The sequence below is a fragment of the Heterodontus francisci genome, chromosome 3, assembly GCF_036365525.1.
Source record: "Heterodontus francisci isolate sHetFra1 chromosome 3, sHetFra1.hap1, whole genome shotgun sequence".
NCBI lineage: Eukaryota > Metazoa > Chordata > Chondrichthyes > Heterodontiformes > Heterodontidae > Heterodontus > Heterodontus francisci.
In genome coordinates this window covers 68,007,238-68,022,713 of record NC_090373.1, presented here as the reverse complement: position 1 = coordinate 68,022,713, position 15,476 = coordinate 68,007,238, and positions in this window count along the sequence as shown.

Genomic DNA, 15,476 nt, shown 5'->3' with positions numbered 1-15,476 from the left:
TCTGCAAATTTTGAAATTGTGCCCTGCACACTCAAGTCCAGGTCATTAATACAGATCAAGAAAAGCAGTGGTCCTAGTACCAATTCCTAGGCAACCCCACTTTATACCTTCTTCTAGTCCAAAAAACAACCATCCACCACTAATCTCTGTTACCTGATCATAAAACTCAATCAAGTTAGTTAAACACGATTTGCCTTTAACAAATCTCTGCTGGCTTTCCTTAATTAATCCAAATTTGTCCAAATGCCTGTTAATTTTGTCCTGGATTATGGCTTCTAAGCTTTTCCCACCACTGAGGTTAAACTGACTGGGTTGTACTTGCTGGGTTTTGAATAAGGGTGTAACATTTGTGATTCTTCAGTTCTCTGGCATCTCTGGTATCTAAGGAGGATTGGAAAACTTTTTTTTAACATAGAATTTTACAGCACAGAAGATTTTGACCAGTACCTCTACAATTTCCACCCTTACTTCCATCAGCATCCCTGGATGCATCCCATCCCATCCCATCCTGGTGGCTTAATAACTTTAAGTATAGTCAGTGTTACGACCAGGTGAGAAAGGTGTCTAGGAAACTTTCTCAGCTTTCACATGGGCTTATTGTAACAGGGTTTAATTTTAAACACACTGTGTTTTGAGCTCTCCCTTGGTGAATTCTTGTTCACCGCTTTCCAATTATAAGGCAAAAAAATGAGCACAAACAGGTCTTCTTAGGTTTAAAGAATAAAAGTGAAATTTATTAAAATTTAAACTCTAATTTGGTTAACGCCTATGGATACATGCTGCGCTCCATGCTAGCATGCATGCACGATATGCACATGCAAATAGAGACAGAAAAGAGCAGAAGAAAAAATAAAATAGAGAGGTTTGAGGCAATATCAGAAGAGTTTCTTGTTACTGTGCTTCGAGCTCACTGTACTTCTTTTGCAGGTAGTTCTTGCTTGTAGGTAATTCTTGCTTTTCATTGCAGCCCAGTATTCTTCTTAAACCTTGTTCACTGTAGGAGACTTTTCTCTTTTGGGGTTCCTGTGTCTTCAATGGATTCCAAAGCTGGTGAGAAAGGGATGAGCAGACAGGAGAGAGGCGGCAGCAAGCCAGCCATGAGAGGTCTTTCCCAGTTCTGGAGCAAACAGCTTTCTGAGTTCAAATTCTCTGTGGCAAGTTCAAATTCAAAAAACTCCAACAGTCAGTTAGTCATGTGACTAAACTGGTCTGACCACGTCTGTTTGTGTATTCGGCCATCTTAGCATTTAACCTGGAATGCTAGCCTCTTCACCATCAACGTCTGGTAATCAAAAGTCCATTGTGGATTAAATTGGAGCAGGGATTGGGCCCTTTGTCTGGTTCAAGTACGGTCTGTTACTATGCAAATGTCTTTCCAGTCAGGGACTTGGCAATCCCTTGTAATAGGCCTTCTTTTCTTCCCACCAGCAATTTTAAGTTTTAATGTTCATGTGGTGAAATATCTGTGTGCCTCATTCCTGGCACATGGGGGCCTGCATGACATCAGCCTTTCTAATAGCTCCTCTTGATCATGTTATGAAAACATGCTTTATGTCAAATGATGATTTTTAATCCACTGGCTGGAAACCCAAATTGAATTTTTTTTTAAAAAGAGACTAAAGGTGACTTTAGATCACAGCTAAAGATGGCTATCCCAATTTGCATCACTGCACCTTCCACATTCCAATCCATTGAGATGGAGACACCATGTCTGCAAAGACCCATCAAGGACAATGACCTGAGGAATATAAATGAACCACACATCCTGTCCCCATTAGCAAGGCATCAAGATATTCAACTGGTGGAGACGAACCACCAAACCTAATCGCATGGACAATGGGGCCCTAGCCGAAAGGGGGCTCTCAGACATGAACTCATCAAGGTATAATGGGAATGCCTTAAACCCAATCACTTAAACAATGGGACCCTTGCTGTGATAGGGGCATTCCCAGACATGAACTAATTAAGTTGCAAGGGGAAATACACTAGTAACGACCATGGTTGCATCACTGGGTAATGGTTATGTAACAGGCCCACCCTTTGTGTGTTTAAGCTTCTACTTTCTCTGCAGTAAAGAGACAAGCAGCTGAGACACTAATGAGAGTAGACCCGAGTGGGGTTCCTCCTTCCTCCCTCTCCAACCCACTTTGCAAGCTTTGAACCCTGTTGCTGACCATGACCACCCAAGGATGCCCCTGCTGCAGGCAGAGACTCCTTGAAAGAAATCACCCCACATTACTATCTCCAGGAGGACAGCCAAATCAGCCATCCACATTTTAAAATCAGAAGCATCGGGGCTACTGAGGGAAAATCGCACAACCACCGAGTTCAGCTTGAAGCCAGATGAGTCACCAACCTCCATAGACTGTATGCCCCTTTTATTTCACTGGACTCTAATTTGACCAATTTATCCTCCCCGCCCCACCCCCACCCTCGCTCTGTAATCTATTTGTGTACGTGTGTGAACTTCATGTGTGTGTGTATGAAAGTCAGAGCGTATTTATCATTTTACTTGGATTAGTTTCACCACAACAAAGCTAACCTCTTTTTTTTGTTAAACTCAGAAAAACCTGTCCGATTGGTTATTTTATGATCACAGCATGTAAACAGTTAAACACTCACTGAATTGGCAAGTATATCCTTTTCAAAAAAGAAGTAAATCTATTGCAGTCAAACAAGGAGATGGAAAAGAGGGAACCATTTGACCCCTCCTCACCTGATTGTAAAAATCAAAAATCAATAGCCCATCCAGTATCTCAACTAACTCCTCTTTCACTATGGTTTTGGAAGGATCTTCTTCCTTGGTAAAGACAGATGCAAAATATTCATTTAGTACTTTAGCCATGCCCTCTGCATGCATGCATAGATCCCCTTTTTGGTCCCTAATTGGCCCCACCCCTCCTGTTACTATTATTATTTATATGCCTATAGAAAATGTTTGGATTCCTTTTCATGTTAGTTGCCAGTGTCTTCCCAAACTCTCTCTTTGCCTCTCATTTATTTTTTCACTTCCCCTCTGAACTTGTGATATACAGCTTGGGTCTCACTTATATTATCAACTTTACATCTGTCAAATGCACCCTTTTTCTGTTTCATTTTACTCTCTAACTCTTTTGTCCCCTTCCTCATTGGGCTGGAAACTTACTGATCAAGAAATTCTCCTGAACATACTTCAGAAACTCATCCATCTATATTAGGATAAGTAAAGCCCCCATTATCACTACTCTATAATGTTTGTACCTCTCTCTAATTTCCCTGCAAATTTGCTCCTCTATATCTTTTTCACAATTTGTGGAATGTAGAATACATCCAGCAATGTAATGGCACCTCTATTGTTTTTTAATTATAACCAAATAGATTCTGTCCTTGATCCCTCTATGACTCCTCTCTCTCCAGCACTGTAATATTCTCCTTAATCAATGATGTTAACCTTCCCCCTTCTTTCCTTTCTTATCTTTCCTGAACACCTTGTATCCAGGAATATTTAGTACCCAGTCCTGCCTTTTTTTGAGTCAGATCTCCATTATCGCCATGACATCATATTCCTATGTGGCTATCTGTGACTGCAGCTCACCAACCTTATTTACCACATTGTGTGCATCTACATACATGCACAGTAAACCTACTTTAGACCTTAGTGTGTTCCCTGTTAGTCTTATCCCACCTTTATCTCCCCCAATCCTTTGTTTACTTTGTTCTCCTTTCTAATGCTATGTCCTGTTTCCCATCCCCCTGCCAAGTAGTTTAAACCCTCCCCAATAGTACAAGAAAACTATTCGGCAAGTCCTGGCTCTGTTGAGGTGCAAGCAGTCTGCTCTATATATATTCCACCTCCCTCAGAACCAATCCTAATATCCCAGGAATCTGAAGTCCTCCCTCCTGCTCCATCTCTCCTGTCATGCATTAATCTGCTGTATCCTTCTATTTCTATGTTCATTAGTACGTGGCACCAGGAGTAATCTGGAGATTACTGCCTTTGAGGTTCGGCTTATAAGTCTCCTTTCTATCACCCTAAAGTCTGCTTGCAGGACCTCACCCTCTTTCTACCTAAGTTGTTGGTACTGATATGTACCACAACCCCTGGCTGTTCACCCTTCCCGTCAGAGTGCTCTGCAGCTGCTCAGTCATCCTTGACCCTGGCACCAGGGAGACAACACACCATCCTGGAATCATATCTGCGCCCACAGAAACACCTGTCTGTTCCCTAATGAAAGAATCCCCTATTACTGTTGCTTTCCCAATTTTCCTCCTGCGCGCCCCCTGTACAGCTGAGCGTTCTGTGGGGCCATGGACTTGGATCGGGCTGCACTCACCAGAAGAACCATCACTCTTGCCAGTATTCAGATGCACTCGGGATTCCTGCATTGACTGCCAGGTCCTGTTTTACTGTCTGGTGGTCACCCAGTCTCTCTCTGTCTACTCACTCTTAAGCTGTGGGGTGACCGCCTCTAAAAACATGCTATCCACATCTCAGTCTCACAGCTGCACTGTAGTGATGACAGCTGCTGCTGAAGCTCCAAAACATGGAGCTCGAATTCCTCCAGCTGATGATACTTCCTGTACATGTGGCTGTCCAGAATGCAAGAATCATCCCACGTCCCACATGGGACCGGATGCTGATTCCACTGGACTGAGGTGCCCTGCTCTATCTCTATTTATTAGAATATTGACTAAATTAAGAGAAAAAAAAACTTAAACGCTCACCAGCTACTCACTAATCGGCTCTTTCAATCCATATACTATTCACCCTCTGAATTTTAAATCCAGGAATATTTTTTTAGAAGACCACTGTGTTTTTTCTGTCCATTTTTCATACCCCACATATACTGAAGATTGTTCTGCAAGTGGTATGCTTAGAGCTTACTGACTTTTTCTGTTTGTATATCTAAACCAATCTTCTGAATTTGCACTACTGATTCTTTGCCTGGGTTGTATTCTGTTGTATTCTTTGCCAAGTCAACGTTCTGACTGCTTTTTTGTGGTATGTGAAGACGTATGCTGACACATTACATATAGAAGGATACCAATCTTTTCCAATAACATTGCAGTGATCTGGTTTGGTTTGGTTTCTTTCATTTGGATTGTTCAAATACAATACAATAAGAAAAAAAAATTCTAAAGGACTGAGTCTATATTTTCCTCATGATGTAAACAGAGGAAAGGTGCAGTGTGCAAGTTGGTGAGGTAATCTAATCTTTTCATAAATACCCTTCAAACTATTATTCTCACACAAAGATAATTTCCTTCTCCTCAATAAGTGCTGACGCAGAGACAGCAAGAAAATGATAAGCCTTTGAAGTGCTTGTTCGTAACTTGTTAATGCCTGGAATGTGCTCATTGAAGTTTTCTGCATAGAACTAATTGATGTTTTTCTCAATGTAGAAGTAATTCAAAACTGCAGCCCCCTTCCAATTCATATCGGTGTGAGGAGTAGTGAAATGCAGATGTCAAGTGGCTGCCCTGCTGCATTTTACCAATGTGGGAGGATTGGTAATCACCCATATCTCAGGTTGAGCCAGGTTGCAGGCCAGGTTTTCCTGGCCCACCAAATGCAAACACTTTCCCAGGCTTTTTTGTGTGCTGCTTCCAGTGATCCCTTTAAGGGCCACTCAATGTCTGGTATAAATGAGTGGAGTATGTACACTCTGCTCATTTGTACCTGAATTTTGCAGCTGGTATTGAAATTTGCACATTTAAGCAGGTTCTCCCATTTACAGGCCCTGCTGGATGAATATTGCATCAGAAGGGCTTTGGCACCGATGGAGCAGTCAAGGGATTCCAGCACCACAATCCCTGATCTTTAATTGCTGACCATCCATTTTTCAGGTGAGAAACAGACGGACAGCAGTTGAAAATCACCCCCAAAAGCCTTGCTACGACAAGCAGAATGGTGTTTTTTTAAGCTACTGTAAAATAGAAGGATTAGTGAAGATGATCACAGAAATAGTAAATATAAACAAAGCCACCCTGCAATTGTTTATTAGCTATAAGTACCATAGAACGTCTACAATATTCACAAAGACTCAAATTGCAACACATGCACTGGAGCTTAAAAAACATAAATGCAGTTACATTTTGGAATATATAATCATAATTCTTCACTGCAGCAGCAACTCATTTTAATTAGAATCGGTTGATCACATTTACAGTATTTGTGGTAATTGTATGTTAAGTAGGACCCTGTGATTTAAAATAGGTTAAACGTAACAAAACTTGGAAACTGCTTTTTGTGATGGAAGTGGAGATTCCAAGCCCTGAATGGAATCTTTAGGAATTACGCAGCTGCAGGATTGGAACAGATGATGGTATATTCCACAAAGAAAATAGTGACACTGGAGGTACTGAATACTCACTTCTTGAGTCCTAAGCACAATTGATGGTGAGGTTTTGAAAGCCATGATGACAAGTCAATTCTTACCAGTCCACCAAATGTTGGCCATGTTTGTAAGCCAAAGTGCCAAGGTAAAATAAATGCTGCATAAAAATATATATTTTTTTAATTTTAAGCTATGTAAATATATGAATGTGCAAAATGTACTATTGGATCAATATTGTCTTAAAATCACATGATTGTCTTTTAGCTGATATTGGTAAAGGTTATCCCTCCTCAGGTATTGTCCCCTCTCCTTCAAATCTGCCCTCATCAACACTCTCTTCAAAAAAATAACTTGACCCCTCCATCCTTGCAAGCTATCACCCCGTCTGCAACTCTCTTTCCTCTGAAAGTACTTCACTGTGTTACTGATTCCCAAATCCCTGCCCACCTTTCCCAGAACTCCATGTTTGAATCTCTCAGGTTTCCGTCCCTGCCATTATAATAAAATGGCTCTTACCAAAGTTACAAATGATATCCTATGTGACTGTGACAATGGTAAACTATCCCAGTCTCTTCCCACCTACATCCGTGACTCTTCTGACGCCCTACGTCATTTTGACAATTTCCAGTTTCCTGGTCCCAACCGCCTCCTCTTCACTATGGACGTCCAATCGCTCTACACCTCCATCCCCCACCAGGATGGTTTGAGGGCTCTCCGCTTCTTCCTGGAACAGAGGCCCAACCAGTCCCCATCCACCACCACCCTCCTCCGCCTGGCTGAACTTGTTCTCACATTGAACAACTTCTCCTTCAACTCCATGCACTTCCTTCAAGTAAAAGGTGTCGCTATGGGTACCCGCATGGGTCCTAGTTATGCCTGTCTTTTTGTGGGATATGTCGAGCATTCTTTGTTCCAGTCCTACTCAGGCCCCCTCCCCCAACTCTTTTTCCGGTACATTGATGACTGTATCGGTGCCGTTTCCTGCTCCCGCCCCGAACTAGAAAACTTTATCAACTTTGCTTCCAATTTCCACCCTTCTCTCACCTTTACATGGTCCATCTCTGACACTTCCCTTCCCTTCCTCGACTTCTCTGTCTCCATCTCTGGGGATAGGTTGTCTACCAATATCCATTATAAGCCCACTGACTCCCACAGCTACCTCGACTACACTTCTTCACACCCTACCTCCTGTAAGGACTCCATTCCATTCTCCCAGTTTCTCCGTCTCCGACGCATCTGCTCTGATGATGCTACCTTCCATGACGGTGCTTCTGATATGACCTCCTTTTTCCTCAACCGAGGATTTCCCTCCACTGTGGTTGACAGGGCCCTCAACCGTGTCCGACCCATTCCCCGCACCTCTACCCTCACCCTCCCTCCCAGAACCGTGACAGGGTTCCCCTTGTCCTCACTTTTCATCCCACCAGCCTCAATATCCAAAGGATCATCCTCCGCCATTTTCGCCACCTCCAGCGTGATGCCACTACCAGTCGCATCTTCCCCTCCCTTCCCCTGTCAGCATTCCGAAGGGATCGTTCCCTCCGCGACACCCTGGTCCATTCCTCCATTACCCCCACCACCTCGTCCCCGTCCCAGGGCACCTTCCCCTGCAATCGCAGGAGGTGTAATACCTGCCCATTTACCTCCTCTCTCCTCACTATCCCAGGCCCCAAACACTCCTTTCAGGTGAAGCAGCGATTTACTTGTACTTCTTTCAATGTAGTATACTGTATTCGCTGCTCACAGTGTGGTCTCCTCTACATTGGGGAGACCAAGCGCAGACTGGGTGACCGCTTTGCGGAACATCTCCGCTCAGTCCGCAAGCAGGACCCTGAGCTTCCGGTTGCTTGCCATTTCAACACTCCCCCCTGCTCTCATGCTCACATCTCTGTCCTGGGATTGCTGCAGTGTTCCAGTGAACATCAACGCAAGCTCGAGGAACAGCATCTCATCTACCGATTAGGCACACTACAGCCTGCCGGACTGAACATTGAGTTCAATAATTTTAGAGCAGTTCCGAAGAAGGGTCACTGACCCGAAACGTTAACTCTGCTTCTCTTTCCACAGATGCTGCCAGACCTGCTGAGTGATTCCAGCATTTCTTGTTTTTGTTTCAGATTTCCAGCATCCGCAGTATTTTGCTTTTATATTAGTAAACTATCCCTCCTTGTTCTTTTTGACCTGTCTTTGTACAGTGGACCACATGATTCTCCTCCAACCCTCTTCCACCATTGTCCAGCTGGATGGGACTGCACTTGCCTGGTTCTATTCTTATTTATCTAGTGTGGCAGAGAATTACTTCCCACCTCCACACTGTTACCTCTGGAGTGCCACAAGGATCTATCCTTGGCCCTCTCCAATTTCTCAACTACATGCTTCCCATCAGTTACATCATCTGAAAACACAGTTTCCACGTGTACACTGATGACACCCAGTTCTAACTCACCACCACCTCTCTCAACCTCTCCACTTCTCTAAGTTGTCAAACTGCTTGTCCGACATTCAGTACCGGATGAGAAGAAACTCCCTTCAACTGCATATTGGGAAGATCAAAGCCATTGTCTTTGGTCCTTACCACAAACTCCACTCTCTCGCCATCAATTCCATCCATCTCCCTGGAAACTGTCAGAGGCTAAACTAGACTGTTCACTAACCTTATTCCCATATTTGACCCCAAGATGAGTTTCCGACCATATATCCACACCATCACTATGATTGCCTATTTTCACCCCCGTAACATCGACCGACTCCTCCCCTGCCTCATCTGCTGCTGAAACTCTCATCCATGTCTTCGTTACCTTGAGACTTGACTATTCCAACACACTCCTGGTAAACTTTCTATTTTCTAACCTCTGCTCATGTCCTAACTCATACCAAATCCTTTTCCCCCATCACCTCTGTGCTCGCTGACTACAATAGCACCTGGTTAAACAACACCTCCATTTTAAAATTCTCATCCTTGTTTTCAGATCACTTCATGGCCTCTTCCCTCTCTGTCTTTGTAATCTCCACCAGACCTACAACACTTTGAGATATCAGTGCTTCTCTAACTCTGGCATATTAAGCATCCCCAATTTAAATCGCTCCACCACTGGCACTGTACCTTCAGCTTCCAAGGCCCTAAGATCTGGAATACCCTCCCTGCACCTCTCTGCCTCTCTACCTCACTTTCCCTCTTTGAGATGGTCCTTGAATCTTACTGCTCGGGCCAAGATTTTGGTTATCTGCTCTAATATCTCCTTATGTGGCTCGGTGTCAAGTTTTGTTTGACAATGGTCCTTGTTTTGCTTTATTAAAGGTGCTATATAAATGCAAGTTGTTGTGGTAGTTATCATGATTGTTGCTACCAAACAAGACATTGCATTAGGGGAAACTAGTAACTGAACAGATTTATTTTACGTGATTTCATGGCACGTACATTGTATTGTATATGATTTTTCAATAAACAATTCATAGTTAACATTTTACGTTCCATGTTGAAATGGGGAACTTAGGCTAGGAATTTCCTCTGAGCTGCTCCTTTGTCAGAGTTACAGTAGACATCCCATTTACAGAGGGTGGCTATCGCTCTTCCAGCTGCAGATTTACAGCAGCTGTAAGGAAATTCAAGGTCATAATATCCTTGATTAATAATGTACACTTCTTTAATCTAAACATCTATGCCCCAAAATTCAGTTATGTAGTGCTCACACTTTCGGCACTACAGGTGTTATTTCGGATCCAAAATGGCATTGGCAGCAGGTGTGCTCATTTCTGGTGCGGGCTGCACTCATGCGCCATTTTGGTTAACGTGGGCGCAGGGAGCACATGCCGCAAGTATGCAGAGTAGGAAAATAGTGACATCACTCAGCGTGTAATACTGATTTGACTCTAGCGGTGCCATTTTCGACCTGAACACTCCAGCTAATGCTCTGTCTTAACCTTGCATAGCTGAAGATGCATTCAGCAGCAGGACGGTCCCTACACCAGGATTATTTAAAGGGATCAACTACTTTCATGTTAATCATTGATTGACTTCGACTGGCTGTTGCTGATTTTTTAGAAGTCTTTGGTAGTTTTTACTGCTGTATAAAGCTGATGAAGACTGCAGGAAGTGGTTTGGCACATGGTGGAGGCCTTGCTTTTAACTTCAAGGGTTTTGCTTCAGACCACTTGCCCCCAGACATAATTGCAGTAGTTTCTATTCCCCTTGGCCTGCAGCATGACATAGATAATGAGCAGAAGAGGATAAGTTGCTTGACGAAGGAGGAGGAGGAGGAGGAGGTGAAGACGGGCTCTCAGCAGGAAGCTATATCCACCTAGGGTCTTCAGGGAGCAATTCTACCTTAACCTCAGCGAGGAACAGTGTGCCAAATGTCACTGCTTCACCAAGGAGCTGCTCATTGAAAGCTGCCAGCTTTTGCAGCCCTAACTACAGCCGTGCAGGGCCTGTGCTTGAGATATTTATGCGTCAGGTTCCTTCCAGGCTGGAGAAGGCAGTATTTGCAACATATCCTAGTTCTCTTCCATTGTTGTGTAAGGAAGGCCAGTGAAGCTCTGTATTCCAAGAGAGCTGAATACATTTAATTCTCTTTTACCAGAGTGAAGCAGGTGGAGTGATCACACGGCTTCATCTAGAATGCAGGCTTCCCCATGGTGCAAGGTGCCATTGGCTGCACATAAGTCGCTTTGCGGGTGTTGGGTCTAAATTCTGAGATTTGTTTTATTTGTTCTTGGGATATAAGCATCACTGGCAAGGCCAGCATTTGTTGTCCATTCCTAATTGCCCTTGAGAAGGAATTGCCTTCTTGGACTGCTGCAGTCCATGTGGGGTAGGTAAACCCACAATGCTGTCAGGGAGTGAGTTTCATGATTTTGACCCGGCGGCAGTGAAGGAATGGCAATATATTTCTAAGTCAGGATGGTGTGTGACATGGAGGGGAACTTGCTCATGGTGTGTGACATGGAGGGGTGGTGCTCCCGCACGTCTGCTGCCCTTGTTCTTCTAGGTGTTAGAGGTCACGGGTTTGGAAGGTGCTGTCTAAGGAGCCTTGGCGAGTTGTGTAATAAGTTATTTTTATGTTGTCCAATGCAACATAAATGAGATGTATGGGGTTCAGTTGGTTGAAGATCTCAAACAGGTTTATTTACAGCTGAACTATCATTTTTTTCATTCGTTCGTGGGATGTGTACATCACTGTCTATGCCAGCATTTATTGCCCACATTTAAGTACAGAGGTAACTATTTACAGAACCTTCTTCAAGGTGTTACAGTTACAGAGTGAATCTGGCTTGTAGCCATATGACAAAATCCTGGTACTTGGTACATTAGCATACTAAGATCTTAAAGGGACATCACTCTTAAAGGCACTCACACGACAAGTTGCTGCAGTGCATCTTGTAGATGGTACACATTGCTGCCACGATGCACCGGTAGTGGAGGGAGTAATGTTTAAGGCAGTTAATGGGGCGCTGATCAAGTTGGCTGTTTTGTCTTGAATGGTGTGAAGCTCCTTGAGTGTCTTTGGAGCTGCACTCATCCAGGCAAGTGGAGAGTATTCCATCACAGTCTTGACTTGTGCCTTGTAGATGGTGAACAGGCTTTGGGGAGTCAGGAGGTGAGTTACTCAGCGCAGAATGCACAGCCTCTGACCTGCTCTTGTAGCCACAGTATTTATGTGGCTGGTCTAGTTCAGTTTCTGATCAATGGTAACCCCCAGGATATTGATGGTGGGGGAATCATTGATGGCCATGCCGTTGAAAGGCAAGGGGAGATGGTTAGATTCTCTTTTGTTTGAGGTGGTCATTGCCTGGCACTTATGTGGCGTGAATGTTGCTTGCCACTTATCAGTCCAAGCCTGAATGTTGTCCAGGTCTTGCTGCATGTGGGCATGGACTGCTTCAGTATCTGTGTAATCATCAACAAACATCCCCATTTCTGACCTAATGATTGAAGGAAGGTCATTGATGAAGCAGCTGAAGATGGTTGGGCCTAGGACACTTCCCTAAGGAACTCCTGCAGTGATGTCCTGGGACTGAGCTGATTGACCTCCAACAACCATAAGCAACTTCCTTTGCGCTAGGTACGACTCCAACCAGCGGAGGGTTTTCCCCCTGATTCCCATTGACTCTAGTTTTGCTAGGCTCCTTGATGCCACACTAGGTCAAATCTGCCTTGATGTCAAGGGCAGCCACTCCCACCTCACCTCTGGAGTTCAGTTCTTTTGTCCATGTTTGGACCAAGACGTAATGAGGTCAGGAGCTGAGTGGCCCTGGTGGAACCCAAACTGTGCATCAGTGAGCACATTATTGCTGAGTGCGACTTGATAGTACTGTCAACGACACCTTCCATTACTTTGCTGATGATCGAGAGTCGACTGATGAGGTGGTAATTGGTCGGGTTGGATTTATCCTGCTTTTTGTGTTAGCTGGACATATCTAGGCAATTTTCCACATTGTCTGGTAGATGCCAGTGTTGTAGCTATACAGGAACAGCTTGGCTAGAGGCGTGGCTAGTTCTGGAGCATGGGGATTGTTTTGGACCCTCCTTCTCTAGTGAGTTGTTTATTTGTCCACCACCATCCACGATTGGATGTGGCAAGACTGCAGCACTTTGATCTGATCTGTTGGTTGTGGATTGCCTAGCTCTTTCTATAGCATGCTGCTTCCGCTGTTTCACATGCATATAGTCCTGTGATGCAGCTTCACGAGGTTAACAGCTCATTTTTACATAAGCTTAGTGCTGCTCCTGGCATGCTCTCCTGCACTCCTCATTGAACTAGGGTTGATCCCCTGGCTTGATGGTAATGTGAAGGATGTGCTGGACCATGAGGTTAGAAATTGTGGCTGAATACAATCCTGCTGCTGCTGATGGCCCACAGCACCTCATGGATGCCCAGTTTTGAGCTGTCAAATTTGTTCTGAGTCTACCCCATTTAGCATTGGTAATGCCACGCAATACCACAATGAGTGTGTCCTCAGTGTGAAGATGGAATGTCATTTCCACAAAGACTGTGCGGTGGTCACTCCTACAAATACTGTCATGGACAGATGCATCTGCGACACGGGTAGATTTAGTGATGACGTGGTCAAGTAGGTTTTTTTCCTTTTGTTGGTTCTCTCACCACCTGCTGCAGACCCAGTTTAGCAGCTATGTCCTTCAGGACTTGGCCAGCTTGGTCAGTTGTGGTGCTACGGAGCCACTCTTGGTGATGGAGTTTGGAGTCCCCAGCCAGAATACATTCTGTGCCCTTGCCTTCTTCCAAGTGTTGTTCAACATGGTAGAGTACTGATTCATCAGCTGAGGGAGGGCAGTAGGTGCTAATTACAATCTGAAGGGATTCCAGTCCCTCAATGTCCATACTCAGCGTGTGATACCAGTAAATGCCTGGTTAGATGGAAATTGCAAGCCTCTGCCTGTGGGGGCCCTCTGGCTTGCCAATTTGCATCTTACGGGAATAGATTTAATTTATTTGTCATGGCACTCTGACCTCCCACTCTGCATCCGCCTCCTGTCACCTGATGAGCTACAGAAACAGCAGGAGTCTGTGCGACGCTGGTAAGATCTCATTTACGCTGGAAGATTTCTGCTAATTTGATGCTGATGAGCCTTAACTGGCTTCCCGCTGCTGCTGGGTGAGTTGCCGTCACCATATTGAAGCCACCTCCACAAAATGCACAATGAGGTGGGAACACATTGGGGAAGCAGCACAACCTCTTCCTCTGCGATTTTCCCGACACCTCCCATCCCAAAGCGCACCTCCGAATCTGTGGGAAATTTCGCCCACACAATATTTGTTTAACATCTCTGCCATTTTCTTAGTCACCATTTGCTGCTAAGGGCCCCACATTTGCTAATCTCTTCATTCTTACATACTTGTAAAAGCTCTGACAATCTGTTCTTATATTTCTTATTAGTTTACTCTCATATTCTAATTTCTCCCTCTTTATTAATTTCTTTGTCATCCTTTGTTGATTTTTAAAACCCTCCCAATCCTCAGGCTCACTACTCTTTTTTGGCAATGTTGTATGCTGCTTTTTTAATCTAATACTTCCCTTAACTAATTGGTTACAAAAAAATCCAGCTGAGATCTGAGCAGTACCCAAATATAAAGCATTCAATGAATAGTGGTTCAGGTATTTAACTATAACTGGAGACAGACACTCCTTTACTGAAATAGTTTGTATGTTTGATTAAGCGTTTTAAGTCCCCCAATGATTAGATTCTTATTGCATTTCCTAATATAGACCGATAACAAATAAAAGATTCATAATAATTCAATCTATAGTTACCTTGGTGTCTGAAAGATAGACAGACATACACGGGATAACACCCATAATCTCCTGCATTATGGCTTACAGCCTACCTAGTGGTTTAATAAAGCTGACAAAAGCTATGACTTACTGCCTACCGCACAGCAAAACGAGGAAAGCATCAGTTCAGTGAGCACAGTAAGAAAGGATTTTCTAGCAACTTTCATTGGTGTTTATGATGAAGCTAATTTTTCAAAATGCTTCCAGTGTGCTACCAGATATGACACATACCAATGCACGTGCATTTTCAATTTTAGAAAATTGACAAGAACCTATTTGCTGTCTTTTATTTTTGTAATCTTGGTAAGAATTAAATGTTTCTACAACTTGTGATAGAAAAAAATAATAGTGTACTAAATTGGGTACATGCTAAACTGTTCAGTGGATTCATCAATCATTTTGACTGGAAAGGACTGCATGGTTTTTTTTATATTACTTCCAATCATGTTCTTATAATCTTCCACGCTCCAATGCAATTTGACCTTTCGAGAAAAAAAACCCTGTTACACAAAAAACTGAGGGAGTTTCCATCAATATAATTAAATGTCTGGCTTCTAGCACTTCCATCAGACTTCAAAATGTCATGCATGCAAACTGTTCACTATTCCATTTTTTGACAGGCTCAAATATTATGCTTATAAAAAAAGTAACAAATAACTGTTAACAAATATTGAACAGATAGGGAACCGAGCGGTGAAAGAACAGCTGACAGTTATGAAAATGATCCAACAAAGAAATAACAAATACATATGAAAACAGCCAGTCAAGAAACAGAGAACAGGAGTAAACCAACTAACACAAAAAGGAAAGGAAACCAACGTGTTAGAATGTGTTAAGATGATTTAAAGTGCTTTAAATGGTCATGGT